This window comes from Eumetopias jubatus, unplaced genomic scaffold (assembly GCF_037043125.1).
Source record: "Eumetopias jubatus isolate StellerSeaLion01/CBP00866 unplaced genomic scaffold, mEumJub1_p1.0 scaffold_1, whole genome shotgun sequence".
Lineage (NCBI taxonomy): Eukaryota > Metazoa > Chordata > Mammalia > Carnivora > Otariidae > Eumetopias > Eumetopias jubatus.
The window spans coordinates 48,138,368-48,163,720 of NW_028274807.1; the positions used below are offsets into that span (position 1 = coordinate 48,138,368).

The following is a 25,353-nucleotide window of genomic DNA, read 5'->3' on the forward strand; positions in this document are numbered from 1 at the left end:
TATGATACATGTCTTTCTCTGATTGACTTATTTCACTAAGCATAACACCCTCCAGTTCCATCCATGTCGTTGCAAATGGCAAGATCTCATTCCTTTTGATGGCTGCATAATATTCCATTGTGTATATATACCACATATTCTTTATCCATTCATCTGTTGAAGGGCATCTCGGCTCTTTCCACAGTTTGGCTACTGCAGACATTGCTGCTATGAACATTGAAATGCATGTGGCCCTTCTTTTCACTACATCTGTCTTTGGGGCAAATACCCAGGAGTGCAATTGCTGGGTCAAAGGGTAGCTCTATTTTTAATTTTCTGAGTCACATCCACATGTTTTCCAAAGTGGCTATATTCCCACCAACAGTGTAAGAGGGTTCCCCTTTCTCCACAACCTCTCCAACATTTCTTGTTTCTTGCCTTGTCAATTTTTGCCATTCTAACTGGTGTAAGGTGGTATCTCAATGTGGTTTTGATTTGAATTTCCCTGATGGCTAATGATGATGAACACTTTTTCATGTGTCTGTTAGCCATTTGTATGTCTTCTTTGGAGAAGTGTCTGTTCACGTCTTCTGCCCATTTTTTGACTTGATTATTTGTTTTTTGGGTGTTGAGTTTGAGAAGTTCTTTATAGATCTTGGATATCAGCCCTTTACCTGTAGTGTCATTTGCAAATATCTTCTCCCATTCTGTGTGTTGCCTCTTTGTTTTGTTGACTATTTCCTTTGCTGTGCAGAAACTTTTTATCTTGATGAAGTCCCAAAAGTTCATTTTTGCTTTCATTTCACCAGCTTTTGGAGATGAATCTTGAAAGAAGTTGTTGTGGCTGATGTCAAAGAGGTTACTGCCTATGTTCTCCTCTAGGATTTTGATGGATTCCTGTCTCACATTGAGGTCTTTCATCCATTTTGAATTTATCTTTGTATATGGTATTAGAGAATGATCGAGTTTCATCCTTCTGCGTGTGGCTGTCCAATTTTCCCAGCACCATTTATTGAAGAGACTCTTTTTTCCATTGCATATTTTTTTCTTGCTTTGTCGAAGATTATTTGACCATAGAGTTGAAGGTCCATATCTGAACTCTCTATTCTGTTCCATTGGTCTATATGTCTGTTTTTGTGCCAGTACCATGCTGTCTTGGTGATCACTGCTTTGTAATACAGCTTGAAATCAGGCAACACAATGTCCCCAGCTTTGTTTTCTTTTTCAACATTTCCTTGGCAATTCAGGGTCTTTTCTGATTCCATACAAATTTCAGGATTGTTTGTTCCAGCACTTTGAAAAATGTCATTGGAATTTTGATCGGGATGGCACTGAAGGTATAGATTGCTCTGGGTAGCATAGACATTTTAACAATGTTTATTCTTCTGATCCATGAGCATGGAATGTTTTTCCATCTTTTTGTGTCTTCTTCAATTTCTTTCATGAGTGTTCCATAGTTCCTAGAGTATAGATCCTTTACCTCTTTGGTTAGGTTTATTCTGAGGTATCTTATGGTTTTTGGTGCTATTATAAATGGATGCATTGTTAGTGTATAAGAAAGCAACTGAAATATGTGCATTGATTTTGTATCCTGCCACATTACTGAATTGTTGTATGAGTTTTAGTAAATTGGGGGTGGAGTCTTTGGGATTTTCCACATAAAGTATCATGTCATCTGCGAAGAGAGAGAGTTTGACTTCTTCTTTGCCAATTTGAATACTTTTATTTCTTTTTGTTGTCTGATTGCTGTTGCTAGGACTCTTAGTACTATGTTGAACAATATTGGTGAGAGTGGGCACACTTTCCTGATCTTAAGGGAAAGGCTCTCAGCTTTTCCCCATTGAGGATGATGTTCGCTGTGGGTCTTTCACTGATGGATTTTATGAACTTGAGGAATGTTCCCTCTATCCCTGTACTCTGAAGAGTTTTAATCAGGAAAGGATGCTGTATTTTGTCCAGTGCTTTTTCTGAATCAATTGAGAGGACCATATGGTTCTTTTCTCTCCTCTTATTAATGTGTTCTATCACATTGATTGATTTGTGGGTTTAATTTAACTCCTAAAAGAAGTCTGTGTTTAAATATCACTGTTCCTTTATTACAGACAATGAAACAAGCTCAGAGAACTTAAGTAACTTGTCCAAGATTGCAGAGCTGGTAAGGAGTGAACCTTCGTGTAATCCCAGTCTGCCTGGTTTAGAGAACAACCTTCTTCTAATATTCTGGGAAGCAAGGGGGCCAGGGAGCCAAGGAAGCCACACCACAGAAGAATTTCATAAAGATACCTGCCTGTTGTGCCCCATGTCCATAGCAGCATATTCACAACAGCCAAAATGTGAAAGCAACCCATGTGTCCATCAGTGGATAAATGGATAAACAAAATGTGGTAAATACATAAAATTCAATATTATTCAGCCTGAAAAAGGAAGGAAGTTCTGACACATGCTACAACATGGATGAAATTTGAAGACATTATATTAAGTGAGATAAATCAGCCAAAGAAAGGCAAATACTGTATGATTACACTTACATGGGGTATCCAGAGGAGTGAAACTCATAGAAACAGAGAGTAGAATGGTGGTCACCAGAAGCTGGGGGGAGGGGAGAATAAAGAGTTCTTTAATGAGTATAGAGGTTCAGTTTTACAAGATGAAAGAGTTCTGGAGATTAGTTGTACAACAATGTGAATCTACTGAGCACTACTCAGTAGTACATTTAAAATGGTTATGATGATAAATTTTATGTTACATATTTTTTACCACAGTTTTAAAACAAACACACAAAAACACCTGCCTGAGTTGAGTTTCCCCCACCTTTACCAACCCTTTCACTTTCTTTTCTGCCCAGTATTATGCTCTTTTGCAGGCAGGAATTTGGGTCAGTGAGATGCAACTCCCACACAGACACTATTTTACAATCTGTTCAAAGGAAAAATAAATCCATAAAACAAGTCCTCATTCCTCTGATACACTAAACAGCCATCTATTTAAAGGACATGAATTCTTTAATACCATTTACATAGTCTGTCAGAAAGAGGTACCCACATGAATCGACATTTTGAGATCATATCCAAAGTTTGCATTTAGTTCATCTTATAGCCAGGGCAAGTCAAATGCTGAGAGAGAGGGAGGCCTCTGTATTTCATGGACTCCTAGAGCACCCATTGTGTCAGGTGCACCTGTAAGCACTTCATGAATGTAAGCCCATTAGTCCTTTCAACAACCCTGGGGCGTGCTATTATTATGATCTTCATTTTGGAGGTGAGTGTCAGGAGATAGAGAGGTTGAGTAACTTGTCCAAGTCACACAGCTAGTAAATGGCAGAGCCAAAATTTGAACAAAAATAGCCTGGCTACAAAGTTTATGCTACAGGGCTTGTCACTTGTATTTTCCATGGCTTCCTAGATTCATACACACGCACACACACACACACACACACACGGTCAAATTTTTTTAAAGTTTAAATATCATTGCCTTCTTTCAAACCTGCCAGTGTTGCTAATTGATGTTATATATAACCCCTTTCAGAGGTAAAATAAAAAATGTAAATGTGAGCCTCAAGTTAATGGGCTCTCCGGACCTCTCTGCCTCTACTATATTCAGCTTCTATCTACGTCAGAGTATCCTCAGTCTTAGTTCAAACCTAATCTCCTTATGACCATTTCACTCCTGAATGGGCTTCTGCAGAAACTGTCTGTAGAGTTTTTCTGACTTCATTTTTCCTTCTTGGGCATAGCTGTCAGATTCAGTTTCCCAACAGTTGATCTAAAGGCATTCTTTGTCATTGAACACTACGTCAAAAACTAATGATGTACTATATGCTGGCTAACTAAACATATAAATCAATCAATAATAAAGGCACAAAAAAGTTAAAAAAATTTTAATTAAAAAAAAAGACAACCAACAGAATGGGAGAAGATATCTGCAAATGACCTATCAGATAAAAGGCTAGTATCCAAAATCCATAAAGATTTTATCAAACTCAACACCCGAAGAACAAATAATCCAATCAAGAAATGGGAAGAAGACATGAACAGACATTTCTCCAATGAAGACATCCAAATGGCCAACAGACACATGAAAAAGTGCTCAACATCACTCAACATCAGGGAAATACTAATCAAAACCTCAATGAGATACAACCTCCCACCAGGCAGAATGGCTAAAATTAACAAGTCAGGAAACGACAGATGCTGGTGAGGATGCGGAGAAAGGGGAACCCTCCTACACTGTTGGTGGGAATGCAAGCTGGTGCAGCCACTCTGGAAAACAGTATGGAGGTTCCTCAAACAGTTGAAAATAGAGCTACCCTATAACCCAGCAATTGTACTACTGGGTATTTACCCAAAAGATACAAATGTAGTGATCCGAAGGGGTATCTGCACCCCATTGTTTTAGCAGCAATGTCCACAATAGTCAAACTATGGGAAAAGGCAAGATGTCCATCAACAGATGAATGGATGAAGAAGATGTGGTATATATATTCAATGGAATATTACTCAGCCATCAACAAATGAAATTTTGCTTTTGCAACAACATGGATGGAACTAGAGGTATTATGCTAAGTGAAATAAGTCAATCAGAGAAAGACAATTATATGATTTCACTCATATGTGGAATTTGAGAAACAAAACAAAAGAGCATAGAGGAAGGGAGACAAAAATAAAACAAGACAAAATCAGAGAGGGAGATAAACCGTAAGAGACTCTTAATCACAGGAAACAAACTGAGGGTTGCTGGAGTGGAGGCGAATGGGGGGATGAGGTAACTGAGAGATGGACATTAAGGAGAGCATGTGATGTAATGAGCACTGAGTATTATATAAGACTGATGAATCATGGACCTTTACCTCTGAAACTAATAATACATTATATGTTATTTGATTGAATTTAAATAAAAAAATATTAAAAAAAAAAGAATTAAAGGTCCATGACACAGAATCCTTCTAATTTTGGTGAAAGCCAGGAACCACCAGCATCAGTTCTTGAAAGGCTTCTTTTTGGAGACTTCCACTTGTTCAGAGTAACTAAGAAAAATTAATCACACTTGGTGTCACATAGGTAGGTGAATACACATATGATAATTCAACAAGTTATATACCCTTACAATTTGTGTATATTACTACCTGAAAATTAGACACTGATTTTTTTTTCAGGTAGGCTCCACACCCAGCATGGAGCCCATTGCTGGACCTGAACTCATGGCCCAAAGATCAACACCTAAGCTGAGATCAAGGCTTGGGATGGTTAACTGATTGAGCCACCCAGGAACCCCAGACAGTGATTTTAAAAAGAGAATTAATGACCCTTGTTTATAATAGCAGAATAAAAAAATTCATAAATTACCTCAATGTCCAATAAAAAGGGATTGGTCACATAAAATATATGATATAGCTCTATGACGAAAATACTCTGCAGCTAATTAAAGATCTTGTTAATACTTTGGTATATGGGAAAATTTTTCATATTGTAACATGAGATAACCCAAGTGATATAGTTATATATTCAGTTTGATCTGTTTATATAAAAAAATAGAAGTAGAAAAATATATCAAAATATTGATATTGTTTAACTCTGAAAAAAAAATAAAGGTGTTCTCTGCTTCTAATTTGCTTTTTAGGACCCACATTCTTTCAAAGCCTACCCACATGTGCCTCACTTCTACAGCCTCTCATTTTCCAGCATTCATCTCTCATTGGCATATTTCCTAATCCATTATCTTTTTTCAGGCCAACCTCCCATTTCTCCCACACCAACATCTAAAGGGTATCAATCTACACAGCATGGCAAGGGGCAGCTTACTTCATACCTGCTGTCCATGATTTCATCCTCATGGCCCCCCAGAAAGAAACTTTTGCTACAATAGGAGTTAAAACAGAGGTAGGCAAACTTTTTCTGTAAAGGGCTAGGTAGTAAATATTTTAGACTTTTTGGGCTACCTGGTCTCTGTCCCAACTACTCAATATTGCCATAGTGAAAATAGCAATAGATGAACAAATGAATGGGTTGGGCTTTGTTCCAATAACACTTTGTTTACAAAAACAGGCGAGGTGCTGGATTTGGCGCATGGGCCTTAATTAGCTTCTCCCTCAATTATTTTTTTAAAGATTTTATTTATTTATTAGAGAGAGAGAGAGAGAGAGAGCATGAGTGAGGGAGGGGCATAGGAAGAGGGAGAGGGGCAAACAGACGCCCCCATGAGCATGGGGCTCAAATTGGGCTCAGCAGAGGGCCCGGAGATCATGACCTGAGCTGAAGTCAGACACTTAACCGACTGAGCCACCCAGGCACCCCTGCTTTTCCCTCAATTAAAGCACTAGACCCTTTTGTGATGTTTTGCAGCTTTAACATAGGTTTCAGTGAAACCAGAGCCCCTCCTTACTGTGTTTTAGACTATACTTCATTAACTCCCCCCTTCACAAATGGTAAAATTAAACTGAAATAAAACAAAGTAAAATAAGAAATTTTGCATATTGCTGTAGGCTTAAGAACTCGTCTCAGACATGACAATTATTCACTGCTAAAAACTGATAAACATCTGTGAGCATGTATACTGCCTCAATTGGATACTTTTTTATTTCCACAAGGAACTCTCTCTCACAAAATGTTCATGAAGGATCTCCAGACCATGTTTGCCAAGTAAAATCTGAGACAGCAAAACAAAGCTTTGTGTAGACATGTCACTAAGTGAGCACATGACAAGCATAAAGTCCTAAGGCCTCAGGAAGCAAAGGTGCGCAAATTACCAGCCTCCAAGAACATTTTCACAGTGTAGAACATTCTTGACTGCTCTACTTTGTCCTCACAAGGCTCTAAGGTGCTCATTCATTATCTCATTTTTTCATTTGCTTAAAAAATGTTTTGGAAGGTCTTCTATGGGCCAGACATGTTGCTAGGCACTAGGAATACATGCAAAGACAAAGATAGAAAGGTGACAGAATAAAAAAGAATAAAGAGTGTCTGCCTAGAAGAACTTAGAGTGTAGTGTCTGCTGTCCTATCCTGCGATGATAGAAATGTTCTTCATTCTGCACTGCCCAATAGAGTAGCTACTAGCTGCCTATGACTCTTGAGCACTTGAAATGTAGCTGGTGGGACTAAGAAACAATTTTTAATTTCATTTAATTTTAATTAATTAGGCTAGTGGCTAATGTATGGACAGTGTGGGTCTATTGGAAAAAAAATACTTGAATCAAGTGAATGTAATATTACCACTGTGCTAGGTGCTAAGAAACATTAGGTCCTGAGTGCTCTGAAAACTAGTAATAGGAGGATTTGACCAATTCAGGAAGGTCAGGAAAAACTTCTCTAAGGAAGTGGCAAGAGAGAAGAAATCTGAAAGAGGAGTAGGGGTCAACCATATAGAGTGGGATATGACAGAAGGCACTGAGAATAAAAAGGAAATGATATTATGTAATAGTTTGGGAGAAGCAGAGGGTGTTAGGGGTAACTGGGGCCAGACCTTACGGGGCATTATAGGTCACATAAGGGATTTTGCTGTTTAGCCTAGGGACAGGGTTATTAGCAATCAGAGGTTGAGGGTTTGAATGTATGTGAAGTGATTGCATTGGCATCTTTGAAAAGTTCCCTCTGGTTACAGTGTACAGAACACAATGAAGGATGCAAGAGAAAGAGCTGAGAGATCAGTAAATTATCTACGGAATGGTCCAGATGGCTAGTGAGAGTAAGTGGCTTGAATCCAGGTGGATTTGTGGGATACGTAGAAAGCAAAATTGACATATCCTGGAAGAAAACTGGATATGAGAAATAAGATCTTGGAACTGGGTGACAGTCCAACTTGCACATCCTAGCAGATGGAGATGCCACTGACTAAACAGAAAAGACGGTGGGAGGAGTAGTTCTAGAGGGAATGTTGTTAAGTTTGATTTACTCAGAGACATCCAAATGGTCTGTTGAATAGGCAGCAACTCAGAGGGAGGTAAGGGTTAAAGATTGAAACTGATGGTCCATTAGTGAATAGTGTATTAGTACTAGTACTTCTGTCCCCCTGATAATGTCATGTATTTTTGGCAAGTTGCCACAGTGCTCGTTAATTAATCCAGAAAAGGCAGTGTGTGCAAATAGAATACATCCAATGCAATGCAATAATTATAGCAGTAGTGTAAATGGAGTAGTCAAATGGGGAAAAAATGCTGGCAGGGTTCATTTATTACAACTTCATAAGAAAGTAAAACTATCTAAGGAGATGGGGAATAGGAAGTGAGAAATTCACACACAGTGGATGCTCCATACAACTACAAAGGAACAGAAGAATAGAAGGATTCAATTCAAATAGAGCTCTCAGAGAACCCAACTGAACTAGAAGAGAACACTGTAGTTCAGGCATAACAGATGGAAACAGATATACGGGGAAATGGGGACAAGAGTGAGTGACACATAATTAACAGCTGTGGACATTTTAAAATTAATTAATTTGTTCAGTTTCGGCTTATGGGTGATAATTTTATTTGAATACAGGTAAATTGAATATTTAATCAAAAATAATGTCACAATATAATTGACAATACAAATTGGGAAGTTGGTCAAGTCTTTCATGTTCTTCCTATACACTGTTGTCATCTTAGAAGCATGTCACCTCTTAAATTGGTAAAAAGAAGACTCATCAATTTTAAACAATCTGCTCTCAGCTAACCATATGGACAATTGCATTTGTCTTCCTGCTACTCCATTAGCTGAGATCAATTTCTTCCATTTAAAATTCTTCCTATTGGACTATAGGCTAGTGGAGAAATAAATTATAGAAAATGATTATAACTGTTCCAATCAACAGTTTTATAACTTGCCCAGAAAATCACAGCACTAAGAACACAAATCTCCATTTGCCTCCAAATAATAAAAACCATGTTGACTGTAGCTATGATTCTTGGAAATGTGTTCAGACTGTTTCAGGACATAAAAGAAACAGAGTCTAAATCTAATCTGAATACAAACAAACATGCAGGTATTTCAAGCCAAAGCATTGTACACTTTCATGCTACCAACACCTGTCCAGTCCCTTCCTTCCCACCCTTCCTACCCAGAGCCAGATGCTAAGAGGAGTGTGGGATATACCCCTTCCAATATAAGTTTTTATACTACATCTATGAATACAAAAACAACATATAGCATTACTTTGGGCTTAATCTATGTAAATGCTATTCTATAATATGAATCATTCTAAAACTTGCTTTTTCATCCACCTTTGATTTTAAGATTTCTCTATGTTGATATGTATAACTCTAGTTTGTTTTAATTGCTATTAATTGTCCAATATATAAATAAGCTACATTTTTTTCATTTCTCTTTGAGTGGTTTTTCACTATTACAAAAATATCACAATGAATATATTTTGCATATTTTCCTACTTTCATGAGCAAGAGGTTCTAGATCAACCTAGATCTTTCTAGATCTAGGTCAAGAGAGTCTTAGGCTGTCATTTCACTGGACATTGACAAGTGTCTCAAAAAGTGACGGGAATTATTAACACTCTTAGCAGGAGTGGGCAAGATCTTTTTCACACACGTTTGACTTGATGTTTGCCAAATAGGGTGTGAAATGGTATCTCATTTTAATCTTTTTCCCTGATTAATAGTATCCCTGATTAAGTTAAGCATCTTTTTTATGTCTATTGTCTATTTCGCTTATCTCTTCTTTGAACTGCTGGTTCATATCTTTTGTCCATTTTTATACTCACCTATCACTTTCTCCATAGCTCTTTACATACCATATGGGTCTGGCTATCTCTCCCAGTGTTCCAAATGAGAAAATACAAAAAGTTTTGTACAACTTCAATACAAAAATATTTATGTATAAAGATAAAATCATAAAATGTCTGTGTCACATTTCATATTAATGTCATTTCAAATGCATATTTTAAATCATACATTACATAATAAAATATTTTTAAAATATTGCTTTCTCCTTCACATTTCTTAAACAATTTTATTCAAATTTCTAATAAGCATGTCCAACATCAGCGTTTGCCATCTTTGAGCCACTTTGTGCATCACTTACAGTTTTCTCAAGCAGATATCTTCACTTCTATTCAGATAAATTTTGAATCTGTGTTTAATACACTCACAAGACTTTGTTCCAAGCTACCAAATACCATTTGCTATTCATGATCTTCACAATATGATCATGGACAATACTGCTTCTTGTGCCAGTTATCTTTCATTTCTACCTTCAGATCCACTCCCTTTCCTACTCCAGCCTACTTTCTGCCCTGGAAAGCTGACTTCTGTGGACCAGACACCCAGAATTCCTTGGTCTCAGACTTCCTGCTAGGGTCAGCCTATGGCAAGTCTAACAGGATGTGAGAGGGAGGATAGAGACTGAGGTTGGGGCATTTATTCTGTGTCTCTTTCTCTTAAACATCAGCCCAGTCTGGCTGCATCACTGGACAGAAGGCCATTGCTCCTCTCAAGGCTCCCAGCCCCTCAAGACTTTCTTCTTCCATGTCCAGAAACCTGTCCCTTCCTTTGCTTTACTTTTGCAGACCTAGGAGGGGGCAGAGTTCTGAGTCTGCTAGCCCTGGTTCCTGCACTTTTCCTTGCCACCTTCCTTATTTCCCACCACACTTTATAATTAGTCTTTTGATTAATAAATCATCCTTGAATTGTCCTAACTTGAATATGCCATTAATTTCCCATTGAGGAAACTGACTGATTTCAACATTTTAAAAATAATCTTTAGAAGGCTTGTATTTTATAATACCCAACACTTGCAATTTCAGGTCATTTCCCAGGAATACATAATCTATATTAAACTACATCATTTCATTTATTTTGTTGTTTTAACCAACTCCAACCTGAGTCTTTTACAAAATGCAAAAATATCACTGACTAGGTGGTTTTAGGCTGCCCATATATTTTAGATAAGCTCTGTTTTCTGAGCAGCCATTTTCAAGAAATAAACATTGCCTTAGATCTCATCATTTATTTTCATCATTTATTTGTATTTATTTTATTTTTTTTATTCATTGTCCATCATTCTGGATCCTAATCTTCTTCGTGTTGCAAATCTCTTCTTCTCATCTATCACTTGACTTTTAAATTTGTTTGTGTTGTGTTTTGTTGAAAGGAATTTGTTTTAATTTAGACAAATTCATCTTTTAATTCATAACTTTTGGGTTTTATCTCTTCTTTAAGAAATTCTTCCTTACCCCAGTTTCACAAAGATATTCTTTAGGTTTACTTCTGAATTGTTTCTTTTTTTACATTCTGATATGCAATATGAGATAGAGATCTACTTTTATATTTTTCCATATGGAGAGCCAATTGGCATGCCCATCTACTCGATAATGATTTCTCCAATGATTTGAATGCCACCTCTGTTAGCAGGGTCCAGTATATGCATGGTTTGGTATATGCAGCTCTGTCTTCTGCTCCACTGTGCATTCCTGCACCAATTCTAAACCATGGTTCTATAATGAGTCATGATATCTAGCAGAACAGATGTACTCATTATGTCTTTGTTCAAAATTCTTGATTATTTTTGGCCTTTGTACTGCTAAAATAGATGACTTCTCCATAAAACAAAATATGAACAGTATCCCTTGGAGGTGGCCACTATTCTTCCATCTGAGTTTTGGAATCTGTCTCGTTACATAAAAAATCCTGCTGGAATTGTGAGTGAGATTACATTAACTTTGTAAATTAATTTGAGAAAGAGAATTATTGTTTTCCTTTAAATTCTCCCAAATATTCTATAGTTGAGGGCTGGGGGAGGCACTTTCCTTATCAGCTTCAGTTTAGAAGACATCTCCAAGATGGCATTCGGAAAGGTATCATCGGTCCAACAGAGTAAAAATACTGAAGTCATTGGTCATTTATTGATCCACTTGCTCAGCATATTTTGTGAGTGCCAGGTGTGTTCATATTTTTTGTCCCCAGAAATACAAAGATTTTTCTCCTAAGAGATCCCATAGGAACACATGTGAGCATGTTAAAAACAAATTGTATCACATTTCCTTCAGATTTACAATAGGAAGAAAAAACAAACAAGGACAAAATTGCTTCAGTAGTTAAATTTTGATCCTTATCCTTCCTATAAACTAGCTTTGGAAAGAATACCTTAATTTATTGGAAATTGTTCGCATTTCCCATAACTTGATGCAACACTTTTCTTTTTAGTGTGATTCTCTACAGCTGTAATGAATGAAGCCTCTAAATTTGACTACTAGGTAGAACTAGTAAAGGAAACTTACTGTGCTTAGGTGTTTTTTATCTGATTGCATGAAGAAAATATAATATTTAGTTGCTATTTTTAAAATGTTGACATCCCTAAAAATCACACATTTAAAAAGTATTCAAAGATTCCACATTTAATCAGAGTTCAAAGTATCTCACAGGAATTACTATTTGTTTTTAAGCTTCATGATATTTTTCAAATATGTAGAACAAATAAATTAAAACATTTTAAATACATTACATTAAATACATTTAAATACATTAGAAAGGTTAAGCACAGACAAACTATCTTCTTTGGACTTATATAAATTCACAGAAGGATCTCAAATTATAATGAACAGCAACAAATTAGAAATTTAAATCAGAGTGAAATATTCTTAGCACCTGTCTTTAACAATCTCCGGAAATCAGCTGCATACTTTATTAATGTATCTATGAGAATTTAGTTGGTTCATTCAATTATTTATTAATACCAACAGTCATGGAGGGTACACACTATCTGAAACTCTGTTACCATTCAGAAAATGTAACAGAGTAGCTAATAATAAACATAATAATAAACACTGTGGTAGTGTGTCTCTCTTTATTAAATTAAATGGTGGTTTATTGATGCTAAATTGATTAATATGTCTTTAGCTGAGTTCTCTCCACTTGTAATTATTCTCGGATCCTTAAATGTATTAAGAAAATTGGTATCACTGTTCTCCATACATGTTCGGATCAATGTATTATGTATCCAAAACTATGTTTGGAAAAATTCTGGTCAAGCTAAGCTCCATGGGGCAGATTTATCCACCTTAATATATCGTATGTTCTAGACTCATCACAGAAGCATCAAATGAATTCAAAGAGCAAAAGTCAAACAAAAGATGTGACAAGCAGTTGCCACTTTAACAAAATCTGAAATCTAAAATCCCATCTCAAAATTTAGGACTATGAAGCTATTTTACATATTTAGTCCAACTCTGATATCAGCTTCTTATAATTTTTCCCACATCTAGTGTTCATTTAGGGAACTTTTTTGTTTGTTTGTTAAAGAACAACAGATGGGAGTAATCATAGCTGAAACCCTCACCCCTCCTCCCCTGTTGCTGTCCCAATCCTTCCCAAGGACACATCTGGGCTTGGGATGGGACCTTTTTATAGTTTTCTCAAGAGCATGTGACTAATACATTTCATGTGTTTAATTAAAAGCCTTTTTGTGTGCACCGTGTACAGTGAGGACCCCCATGTGTTTCCGAGATCTCATGTCTAAACTCTCACACTGTGAACCTTTAATGTCTCACTCTCAAATCAAATACATTAAATCAGAATGAGTGGGTGGTTAGAAATGAATAGTTATAAATTAAGAATGTGTCCTGGAACATTACCATTGGCAGATCTGCTCAAATCAGTGTATAAACCTCCCCACCTAGAATTGTCATCCTTTAGAGAAGGAAGGTCTCCACACAACATCAGGTCCAATCTCCTTACTGTACAGATGAGGAAACCAAAGTACAAAGAGATGATATGATACGCCCAAGATTATACAGCTTGTTAATAATTGACCCAGGACTAGAACTCAGTTCTCCTAATTTGCATCTAGGGTCCTTTTCATTATACCTTAAACATGTGGCTAAAATTTTAGAGCCAGAGTTAAGGAAAGCAATTTGTATCCCTACCATTATTAGGCACTGTGCAATCCCTGGAGTTATAAAGATAAGTAATTTAGGAATCCTGCTCTCTCAGGGTTTACCACTCCAGGGAGACAAAGATAACAAATAAATAACTACCCACTGCAGTAACTACTAAAGGTACATTAGCAAAGGGCTGAGAAACCCCAAGGACAAAGCAACTCCTTACCTGGGAATTAATATTTTATTAGATCTTGAAGGGGGAGTAGGCAATTGCCAGCAAAGAAGGGTTGCTCTAGGCAGAGAATAAGCAAAGGAGGACAACAGAGTCTTAAATGCTTTGGTGTGTTCTTGGAATTGAACTACACAAAAAGGAATAGTACAAGATGAGGTTGACAAGATCCACTGAGTCAAAGCTGAGAAGTTTCAACTAAGTAATTTTAGCCACTTAAATTTACTAGATTTTCAGATCACATAGTTGTATTACTGAATAATCATTTTGAAAACTGGCATTGATTAAATGCTTAACTATTTTTAGACCAGAGTGCAAAGAGATTAAGGTCAGGGACATAAGTTGGGAATTGTTATGACTCACTCCAAGAAGGAAAAGATAATGACAAAATAGAAGAGCTGTGTCTTATTTTGAAATTTAAATGAATTGGTAGATTTAGATAGAGCTTACAAATAGAATAGAGGAAAGAAAAGACTGGATAAAACACTACAGTTTCTGACTTGGAAAGCTCAGTGATACCATTCACCAAGATCAAGAATAAAAAGTATTAACTCTGAGAGTAAGAGAATGAGTACTTCACTTAAGACTTTGGCAAATAGGGCATAAAAATCTAGAAAAAGCTTACTTGATCCTATGAAGGAAATTTAGAGATGTTCTGTGCAGTATGAAGTACCCAGTCTTTTATAATTAATAACAGAGTACTTCTCTGACTCAGGGATTACAGCTGGGACCATAGAAATGAAAGCAATATTAGTTTAAATAATTATTTACTCACATTGACTATACACGCAAATATAATTATAACAAACAGATTTTGAAAGTAGCCATTTCCTGTTTGTCTAAGTACAATCTTTTACCACTGGCATCTAAATAAAAACAGTATCATTAATTAAGATACTGGAGTTCAGTTTTAAATGGCCTTTACTGAATGCCTACCAGGTATAAAAATTGTACCTCATTGCCAGGAAATGTAGAGAAAAATAAGACACATTTCAAAAGATTTACAGCTTGGAGGGTGAAGAATAGCAAATATAAGTTTCCAAAATGCAGAATAAAATACCCGGAAGAGTGGTGAGGAGTAAGGGAAGAGCTCTTGGGAAAAAGATACTTTTGTTGACTCATGAAGCAGGAAGAGTTTAAGAATTAGTGTTGACAATAACAAATGAGAAAAGGCATTCAAGCCTGGTCAGTCTGGGAGAATAGTACAAAAAACTGCATGGATGAGGAAAAGGGTTAAAAGATTCAAGGAATATCACAGTTGACTGGTATGATTGTAACTTGGAGTATCTGAAAGTGAATGGATTGAGTTCCCATTGGAATGATAAATTGAAGTCAGCTTGTGAAGGCCTTCAAAATGAAATGAGGTCTAGACATGGCAGAGACAACAGAACTTTGGGAGACATAGGGAAGTATAATAGGGCAATGCAGAGGCTCTGATGTGGAAACCCTTGCCTCCTAGATGACTGGGCTGCATCATTCATATTGCAAAGACTGGCCTAAGACTAAGCTTCCCACAAGACTGCTTTTTACCTTGCCACACCCTAGTTTTCATTTGACCCTGTCCCCCACCTCACCAAATTAGAAATATTACAAAACCTTGCTTAATGTACAAAATACATGGATTTCTCAAAGAGTCTTACATCCAAATTGAAATTAGCAATGATTATTAAAATAATGATAATAATAAAATTAGTAACAATAGCTAGTATTTGGAGCACTCTCTTTTTACCAAGAGTGTGCTAATTGTGTTATGTTTGTTAGCTGGTCCCTAGATCATCTTTTCAGGAGGGTACATTGTCATACCAATTTTACCACTGAGAAAAGTTTAGATCTTTCCACTCTGGAGTAGCTTGAGAGTGGGGTAATTAGTATTAAAGCCCAGCACTGCTGGACATAAAAGCTTTCCTCTTTCCCTTATCCCACACTTGGCAGCCACTCCTCTACAATCCAAGAACAATTTTTAAGACATTCTCCTTCCAAAAGTCTCATTTTTTATAACCCTCTGTAATCCAAGGTAATTGTAACTTATAAAGACACATAAGTGGAGTTACATTGCATCTTTTAATGTGAAATCTCTAAAAGGAAGGGGTGAAATAAAGGAAGAGGCAAGGAAACCAGAATATTTGGGATTGTCATTTCTCAAGGACTACTCTGGTAAAAGAACCATGGTTATTCTCTAAGGACTCAGAAATAAACTCCCTCTGAGTCAGTGAATTTAGCTGTAAAGCAGATGATCTATCAGAGCCATTCTAAACCAATGATTCATTGACCTTGGAAATCTGGCTAGTTGGATATCTAATAAGAACACCCCCTTCAGTTTAATATATGAGAAACTTACTCCACACCCAAGTGAAGAGTACAGGGGACTTCGAGAAATTTTAAATTGTTTTTTCCAAACACAGAACCTGGGGAGATTTCTTCTCTTTCAAGAATGAGTAAAGCAATACTAAATAACATAAAGAAAGGAGGTCCCTTAGGGACACAGAGCACACACATAAAATGATTTACCTTAAGAAACCAAAGATATTTTTAGAAATTATCAACTTCATATTTTTTATTTTATTTTATTATGTTATGTTACATTACATCACCATACATTACATCACTAGTTTTTGATGTAGTATTCCATGATTCACTGTTTTCATATAACACCCAGTGCTCCATTCAATATGTGCTCTCTTTAATACCCATCACCAGGCTAACCCATTCCCCAAACCCCCTCCCCTCTAGAACCCTCAGTCTGTTTCTCAGAGTCCATAGTCTCTCATGGTTGGTCTCCCCCTCCGATTTCCCCCTGTTCATTTTTCCCTTCACTACTATCTTCTTCTTTTTTTTAACATATAATGTATTACTTGTTTCAGAGGTACAGGTCTGTGATTCAACAATCTTACACACTTCACAGCGCTCACCATAGCACATACCCTCCCCAATGTCCATCACCCAGCCACCCCATCCCTCCCACCCCCCACCACTCCAGCAACCCTCAATTTGTTTCCTGAGATTAAGAATTCTTCATATCAGTGAGATCATATGATACATCTTTCTCTGACTGACTTATTTCACTCAGCATAATACCCTCCAGTTCCATCCACGTCATTGCAAATGGCAAGATCTCATTCCTTGTGATGGCTGAATAATATTCCATTGTAGATATATACCACATCTTCTTTATCCATTCATCTGTCGATGGACATCTTGGCTCTTTCCACAGTTTGGCTATTGTGGACATTGCTGCTATAAACATTGGGGTGCACGTACCCCTTCAGATCACTACATTTGTATCTTTGGGGTAAATACCCAGTTATCAACTTTGTATTTTTTAATAAAATTAAAAGAAAACAGGCTTTTTGAAACATAAGTCAAGAAATAAGTTTAAAGTAGAATAAACTAGAATAAATGCTAAGCTTTAAATTAAGAAGGACTTGAACATTATAAGAAAAGAATGTAGTAAGGGGAAAATCTTGTATTCTCATTACCAATTCGCTTGCCAAAAACAATTATAAAAGCTGAATCAAACACATTTTTGAAAGTTTGAAAGCATCAACGAAGGCATTAGAGAACAACCAAGACAATCAGGAGTTGAGGGGCAAAGGCCCCACAGAAAAGAGGGGCAGATTAAGATGAACCCACTTTGATGACTAGCTTTTCCCTCAGAGACATTGGTAATTTGGACCATCATTTTTAAACACAAGTGGTAGATTGTGGCTTAAAGCAGTTTCATCAGGCTGGGGAGAACAGACCAAGGGTGACAAAACATAACAAGGAGAAAGGAACAACAGGATAATCCAAATTGCAGCAGCATTTTGCCCTTGAGGAATTTCCAACTCCTAAGCCTTTCCAATGAAGAGCGAGACTTGAAATCCCAACCAAAAAACCCTAGCTGAGATGCCAAAGTGTAAAGCCAAGACTCCAGGAGTCTATCAGTACTAGAGAGACAGAAGTTGGAATTTGTGACCCACCCATGAGGAGACATAATAAACATCCCAGGATTCCAGTTGAGATATAAAATGGAAGAAAGTCATATTTTTTAAAATTCCCTATATAATTTAAATATCAATAATAAAAATCAAATATACAAGAGATTAGTTAGGCAAAGTAAAATTTGGATCCCTATAGGCCAAAATTTCTGGGTTATTGTTTTAGATGTTGTTAAAAATATTGACCTTGAAAAGTGAGAATAAATGAATAAATCACTCAAAATTAGATAGACACAAATAAAGCCATGAAGTTATTTTTAAAAAAGTAGAATTGAGGGGCACTTGGGTGGCTCAGTCGTTAAGCATCTACCTTGGGCCCGGGTCGTGATCCCAGGCTCCTGGCATCCAGCCCCGCATTGGGCTCCCTGCTTCGCGGGAAGACTGCTTCCCCCCTCCCCCTCCCCCTGCTTGTGTTCCCTCCCTTGCTGTGTCTCTCTCTGTCAAATAAATAAACAAAATCTTTAAAAAAAAAAGAAGAAGGGAGAATTGACAGATTTATCTGACACACAACTAAAAAATTAGTTATTAACTACCACGTGGACCTCGCTGACCCCCTGTTGTCCCAGGTGGTCAGCTGCCCCCTGTCTAAAGAACACAGCCCTCCTTGGTCCAGGGGTATTGCAGGCAACAAGGATCCTTCACACAGGGCAGCCAAGTCTTGCCCCTGTACCACCTCTTCCTGGATTTAGAGGAAATGTTCATTTGGGGCTGATCCCCAAGCAATTCTTCCAGTTCCTTTTTCCCAAAACTGGGGTAACAGAACCTTAATGTGCTTGGAACTGGGCTTATCTTATATTTTCTGCCCATAGAAATATATGTGATTACTGCAGAGACCTTCTCTGCTATATCAACAATAGGGTTACAAATTTATGTAGTTAAAAAATATGGTATCTCAAAAAAAAAAATAGTACCTCTATTGAAGAATTTGCTGATAAACTCAATGAGCAAAAAGTTGCCCAACTAGAAGTGAAAGAGGCTTCCATCAAACAGATCAGATGCAAATGATACGCGGAAGTCACAGCAGGCACTGGTTCAAAAGTGCCATTACCTTTTTGATGTCTAGATGAATAACATTACGCTGACACTGGAGTTTACTTACCAGGAACAGCTACATAGAGTAAACAAGGAGGTGAAGAATTGCCTGGACTATCATATCTCTGGGCACAACATGAAGCATCGAAAGGAACAAGAGTACATGATAAACTGGGTGGAGAAGCAACATGGTGCAGAGCATCTCTACACAGCAGGAAAAGGAGACAATTGCCAAGTGCATTGCAGATCTAAAGCTGCTTGCAAAGAAGGCTCAAGCACAGGTAGTTCTGTAAATGCATCTATCCCAATGGAGACAGCTAGAAGTAACTAAGAAAACTAGTCTATGTGATAAAATCGTTCTGTATTGCTGTCTACTGAAGTTACACTTAACCTTTCCTAAAAATGAAAAGTTTGAATTTCATATAGTGAGAAAATTAAAACAACTTATTTTGTTTATCCTTCTTGCTCTGTATTTTGAGTTGTTCCTTGATCACTTTTGAATGAGCAGTTTGCTTTTAATAAATTTGTTGCCTGACTAAAAAAAATAAAAATTAAATTAAATTAAAAATTAGTTCTTTTCACTATTAAGAATGATATTAGCTGTGGGTTTGTTGTATTTGCCCTTATCTGTGGAAGTACATTTCTTCTATACCTTATTTATGAGCGTTTTTATCATAAAAGGATGTTGAATGTTGTCAAATGCTTTTTCTGTATCTATTGAGATGATCATATAATTTTTATTATTTATTCTGTTAATGTTGTATTTCACAGTTACTGATCTGTGTATGTTGAACTTCTTTGCACTCAAGGATAGATCTCACTTGATCATACTGTATGATCATTTTAATATGCTGTTGAATTTGGTTTGCTAGTATTTTGTTCAGAATTTTTGCATCTATGTTCACAGGGATATATTGGCCTGAAATTTTGTTTTCTTGTAGCGTCCTTGCTTGGCTTTCATATGAGGGTATTGCTGGTCTCATAAAATGAGTTTGGAGGTGTTCCCTCTTCTTCCATTTTTGGAAGAGTTTGAAAATTAGCATTAATTCTTTAAATGTTTGTAAAATTCAGCTGTGAGGCCATCTGGTCCTGGGCTTTTCTTTGTTGGAAAGTTTTCAGTTACTGATTCAATCTCTTTACCCATTGTTGGCCCATTCATATTTTCTATTTCTATTTCTTCAGGATTCAGTCTTGGTAGGTTGTATGTTTCTAGGAATTTATCCATTTCTTCTAGGTTGTCCAATTTGTAGGTGTATACTTGTTCATGGTAGTCTCTTAAGATACTCTGTATTTCTGTGGTGTCAGTTGTAATGTCTCCTATCTCATTTATAATTTTATCTATTTGAGTCCTCTCTCCTTTTATCTTGGTAACTCTACTTAAATGTTTACCAAATTTACATTTCTTAAAAATTTTTTTATGTTAATCACCATACATTACATCATTAGTTTCTGATGTAGTGTTCCATGATTCATTGTTTGTGCATAACGCCCAGTGTTCCACGCAGAACGTGCCCTCTTTAATACCCATCACCAGGCTAACCCATTCCCCCCCCCTTGGAACTCTCAGTTTGTTTTTGAGAGTCCATCGTCTCTCATGGTTCATCTCCCCCTCTGACTTACTCCCCTTCATCCTTCCCCTTCTGCTATCTTCTTCTTTTTTTTTCTTAACATATATTGCATTATTTGTTTCAGAAGTACAGATCTGTGATTCAACAGTCTTGCACAATTCACAGCACTCACCATAGCACATACCCTCCCCAATGTCTATCGCACAGCCACCCCATCCCTCCCCCCCACCACTCCAGCCTACCCTCAGTTTGTTTCCTGAGATTAAGAATTCCTCGTATCAGTGAGATCATATGATACATGTCTTTCTCTGATTGACTTATTTCACTCAGCATAACACCCTCCAGTTCCATCCACATTGTTGCAAAAGGCAAGATCTCATTCCTTTTGATGTCTGCATAATATTCCATTGTGTATATACACCACCTCTTCTTTATCCATTCATCTGTCGATGGACATCTTGGGTCTTTCCACAGTTTGGCTATTGTGGACATTGCTGCTATAAACATTGGGGTGCACGTACCCCTTCGGATCCCTACATTTGTAAGTTTGTGGTAAATACCCAGTAGTGCAATTGCTGGATCGTAAGGTAGCTCTATTTTCAACTGTTTGAGGAACCTCCATACTGTTTTCCAGAGGGGTTGCACCAGCTTGCATTCCCACCAACAGTGCAGGAGGGTTCCCCTTTCTCCACATCCCCGCCAACATCTGTCGTTTCCTGACTTGTTAATTTTAGCCATTTTGACTGGTGTGAGGTGGTATCTCATTGAGGTTTTGATTTGGATTTCCCTGATGCCGAGCGATGTTGAGGACTTTTTCATGTGTCTGTTGGCCATTTGGATGTCTTCTTTGGAAAAATGTCTGTTCATGTCTTCTGCCCATTTCTTGATTGGATTATTTGTTCTTTGGGTGTTGAGTTTGATAAGTTCTTTATAGATTTTGGATACTAGCCCTTTATCTGATATGTCATTTGCAAATATTTTCTCCCATTCTGTCGGTTGTCTTTTGGTTTTGTGGACTGTTTCTTTTGCTGTGCAAAAGCTTTTTATCTTGATGAAATCCTAATAGTTCATTTTTGCCCTTGCTTCCCTTGCCTTTGGCGATGTGTCTAGGAAGAAGTTGCTGCGGCTGAGGTCGAAGAGGTTGCTACCTGTGTTCTCCTTTAAGATTTGGATGGACTCCTGTCTCATGTTTAGGTCTTTCAACCATTTTGAGGCTATTTTTGTGTGTGGTGTAAGGAAATGGTCCAGTTTCATTCTTCTGCATGTGGCTGTCCAATTTTCCCAACACCATTTGTTGAAGAGACTGTCTTTTTGCCATTGGACATTCTTTCCTGCTTTGTCAAAGATTAGTTGACCATACAGGTGAGGGTCCATTTCTGGGCTCTCTATTCTGTTCCATTGATCTATGTGTCTGTTTTTGTGCCAGTACCATACTGTCTTGATGATGACAGCTTTGTAATAGAGCTGGAAGTCCGGAATTGTGATGCCGCCAGCTTTGCTTTTCTTTTTCAATATTCCTCTGCCTATTCGGGGTCTCTTCTGGTTCCATACAAATTTTAGGATTCTTTGTTCCATTTCTTTGAAAAAAGTGGATGGTATTTTGATAGGGATTGCTTTGAATGTGTAGATTGCTCTAGGTAGCATTGACATCTTCACAATGTTTGTTCTTCCAATCCATGAGCATGGAACGTTTTTCCATTTCTTCGTGTCTTCTTCGATTTCTTTCATGAGTATTTTATAGTTTTCTGAGTACAGATCCTTTGCGTCTTTGGTTAAATTTATTCCTAGGTATCTTATGGTTTTGGGTGCAATTGTAAATGGGATCGACTCCTTGATTTGTCTCTCTTCTGTCTTGTTGTTGGTGTATAGGAATGCCACTGATCTCTGTGCATTGATTTTATATCCTGCTACTTTACTGAATCCCAGTATGAGTTCTAGCAGTTTTGGGGTGGAGTCTTTTGGGTTTTCCACATACACTATCATATCATCTGCAAAGAGTGAGACTTTGACTTCCTCTTTGCCGATTGGGATGCCTTTGATTTCTTTTTGTTGTCTGATTGCTGTGGCTAGGACTTCTAATACTATGTTGAATAGCAGTGGTGAGAGTGGACATCCCTGCCGCGTTCCTGACCTTAGGGAGAAAGCTCTCAGCTTTTCCCCATTGAGAATGATATTCGCTGTAGGTTTTTCATAGATGGCTTTTATGATATTGAGGTATGTACCCTCTATCCCTATACTCTGAAGAGTTTTGATCAAGAAAGGATGCTGTACTTTGTCAAATGCTTTTTCTGCGTCTATTGAGAGGATCATATGATTCTTGTTCTTTCTTTTGTTAATGTATTGTATCACGTTGATTGATTTGCAGATGTTGAACCAACCTTGCAGCCCAGGGATAAATCCCACTTGGTCATGGTGAATAATCCTTTTAATGTACTGTTGGATCCTATTGGCTGGTATTTTGGTGAGAATTTTTGCATCCATGTTCATCAAGGATATTGGTCTGTAATTTTCCTTTTTGATGGGGTCTTTGTCTGGTTTTGGGATCAAGGTAATGGTGGCCTTATAAAATGAGTATGGAAGTTCTCCTTCCATTTCTATTTTTTGGAACATTTTCAGGAGAATAGGTATTAATTCTTCTTTAAATGTCTGATAGAATTCCCCTGGGAAGCCATTCGGCCCCGGGCTTTTGTTTGTTGGGAGATTTTTGATGATTGCTTCAATTTCCTTAGTGGTTATAGGTCTGTTCAGGATTTCTATTTCTTCCTGGTTCAATTTTGGTAGTTGATATATCTCTAGGAATGCACCCATTTCTTCCAGGTTATCTAATTTGCTGGCATAGAGTTGCTCATAATATGTTCTTATAATTGTTTGTATTTCTTTGGTGTTGGTTGTGATCTCTCCTCTTTCATTCATAATTTTGTTGATTTGGGTCATTTCTCTTTTCTTTTTGATCAGTCTGGCCAGGGGTTTATCAATCTTGTTAATTCTTTCAAAGAACCAGCTCCTAGTTTCGTTGATCTGTTCTACTGTTCTTTTGGTTTCTAGTTCATTGATTTCTGCTCTGATCTTTATTATTTCTCTTCTCCTGCTGAGTTTAGGCTTTCTTTGCTGTTTTTTCTCCAGCTCCTTTAGGTGTAGGGTTAGATTGTGTATTTGAGACCTTTCTTTTTTCTTGAGAAAGGCTTGTATTGCTATATACTTTCCTCTCAGGGCTGCCTTTGCTGCATCCCAAAGATTTTGAACAGTTGTGTTTTCATTTTCATTGGTTTCCATGAATTTTTTTAATTCTTCTTTAATTTCCTGGTTGACCCATTCATTCTTTAGTAGGATGCTCTTTAACCTCCATGTATTTGAGTTCTTTCCGACTTTCCTCTTGTGATTGGGTTCTAGTTTCAATGCATTGTGGTCTGAAAATATGCAGGGAATAATCCCAATCTTTTGGTACCAGTTGAGACCTGATTTGTGACCTAGGATGTGATCTATTCTGGAGAATGTTCCATGGGCACTAGAGAAGAATGTGTATTCTGTTGATTTGGGATGGAATGTTCTGAATATATCTGTGAAGTCCATTTGGTCCAGTGTTTCATTTAAAGTCTTTATTTCCTTGTTGATCTTTTTTTAGATGATCTGTCCATTTCAGTCAGGGGGGTATTAAAGTCCCCCACTATTATTGTATTGTTGTCAATGTGTTTCTTCGCTTTTGTTATTAATTGCCTTATATAATTGGCTGCTCCCGTGTTAGGGGCCTAGATATTTACAATTGTTAGATCTTCTTGTTGGGTAGACCCTTTACGTAGGATATAGTGTCCTTCTTCATCTCTTATTACAGTCTTTGTTTTAAAATCTAATTTGTCTGATATAAGGATTGCCACCCCAGCTTTCTTTTGGTGTCCATCAGCATGGTAAATGGTTTTCCACCCCCTCACTTTCAATCTGGGGGTGTCTTTGGGTCTAAAATGAGTCTCTTGCAGACAGCATATGGATGGGTCTTGTTTTTTAATCCAATCTGATAGCCTGTGTCTTTTGATTGGGGCATTGAGCCCATTTACATTCAGGGTAACTATTGAAAGGTATGAATTTAGTGCCATTGTATTGCCTGTAAGGTGACTGTTACTGTATATTGTCTCTGTTCCTTTCTGATCTATGCTGCTTTTAGGTTCTCTCTTTGCTTAGAGGACCCCTTTCGATATTCTTGGAGAGCTGGTTTCGTGTTTGTAAATTCCTTTAGTTTTTGTTTGTCCTGGAAGCTTTTGATCTCTCCTTCTATTTTCAATGACAGCCTAGCTGGATATAGTATTCTTGGCTGCATATTTTTCTCATTTAGTGCTCTGAAGATATCATGCCAGTCCTTTCTGGCCTGCCAGGTCTCTGTGGATAGGTCTGTTGCCAACCTAATGTTTCTACCATTGTAGGTTACATATCTCTTCTCCCGAGCTGCTTTCGAGATTTTCTCTTTGTCTCTGAGACTCGTAAGTTTTCCTATTAGATGTTGGGGTGTTGACCTATTTTTACTGATTTTGAGAGGGGTTCTCTGTGCCTCCTGGATTTTGATGGCTGTTTCCTTCCCCACATTAGGGAAGTTCTCTGCTATAATTTGCTCCAATATACCTTCTGCCCCTCTCTCTCTTTCTTCTTCTTCTGGGATCCCAATTATTCTAATGTTGTTTCATCTTATTGTATCACTTCTCTCTCAAATTCTGCCCTCGTGATCCAGTAGTTGTTTACCTCTCTTTTTCTTAGCCTCTTTATTTTCCATCATTTGGTCT

General features: G+C 37.3%; 1 pseudogene; it reads left to right on the forward strand.

Annotated features, from left to right (window-relative positions):
* The window catches only part of LOC114221087 (ATP synthase peripheral stalk subunit b, mitochondrial pseudogene), a 35,981-nt pseudogene extending 16,669 nt beyond the window's left edge, over positions 1 to 19,312 (forward strand).
* The last annotated feature ends 6,041 nt before the right edge of the window (positions 19,313 to 25,353 follow it).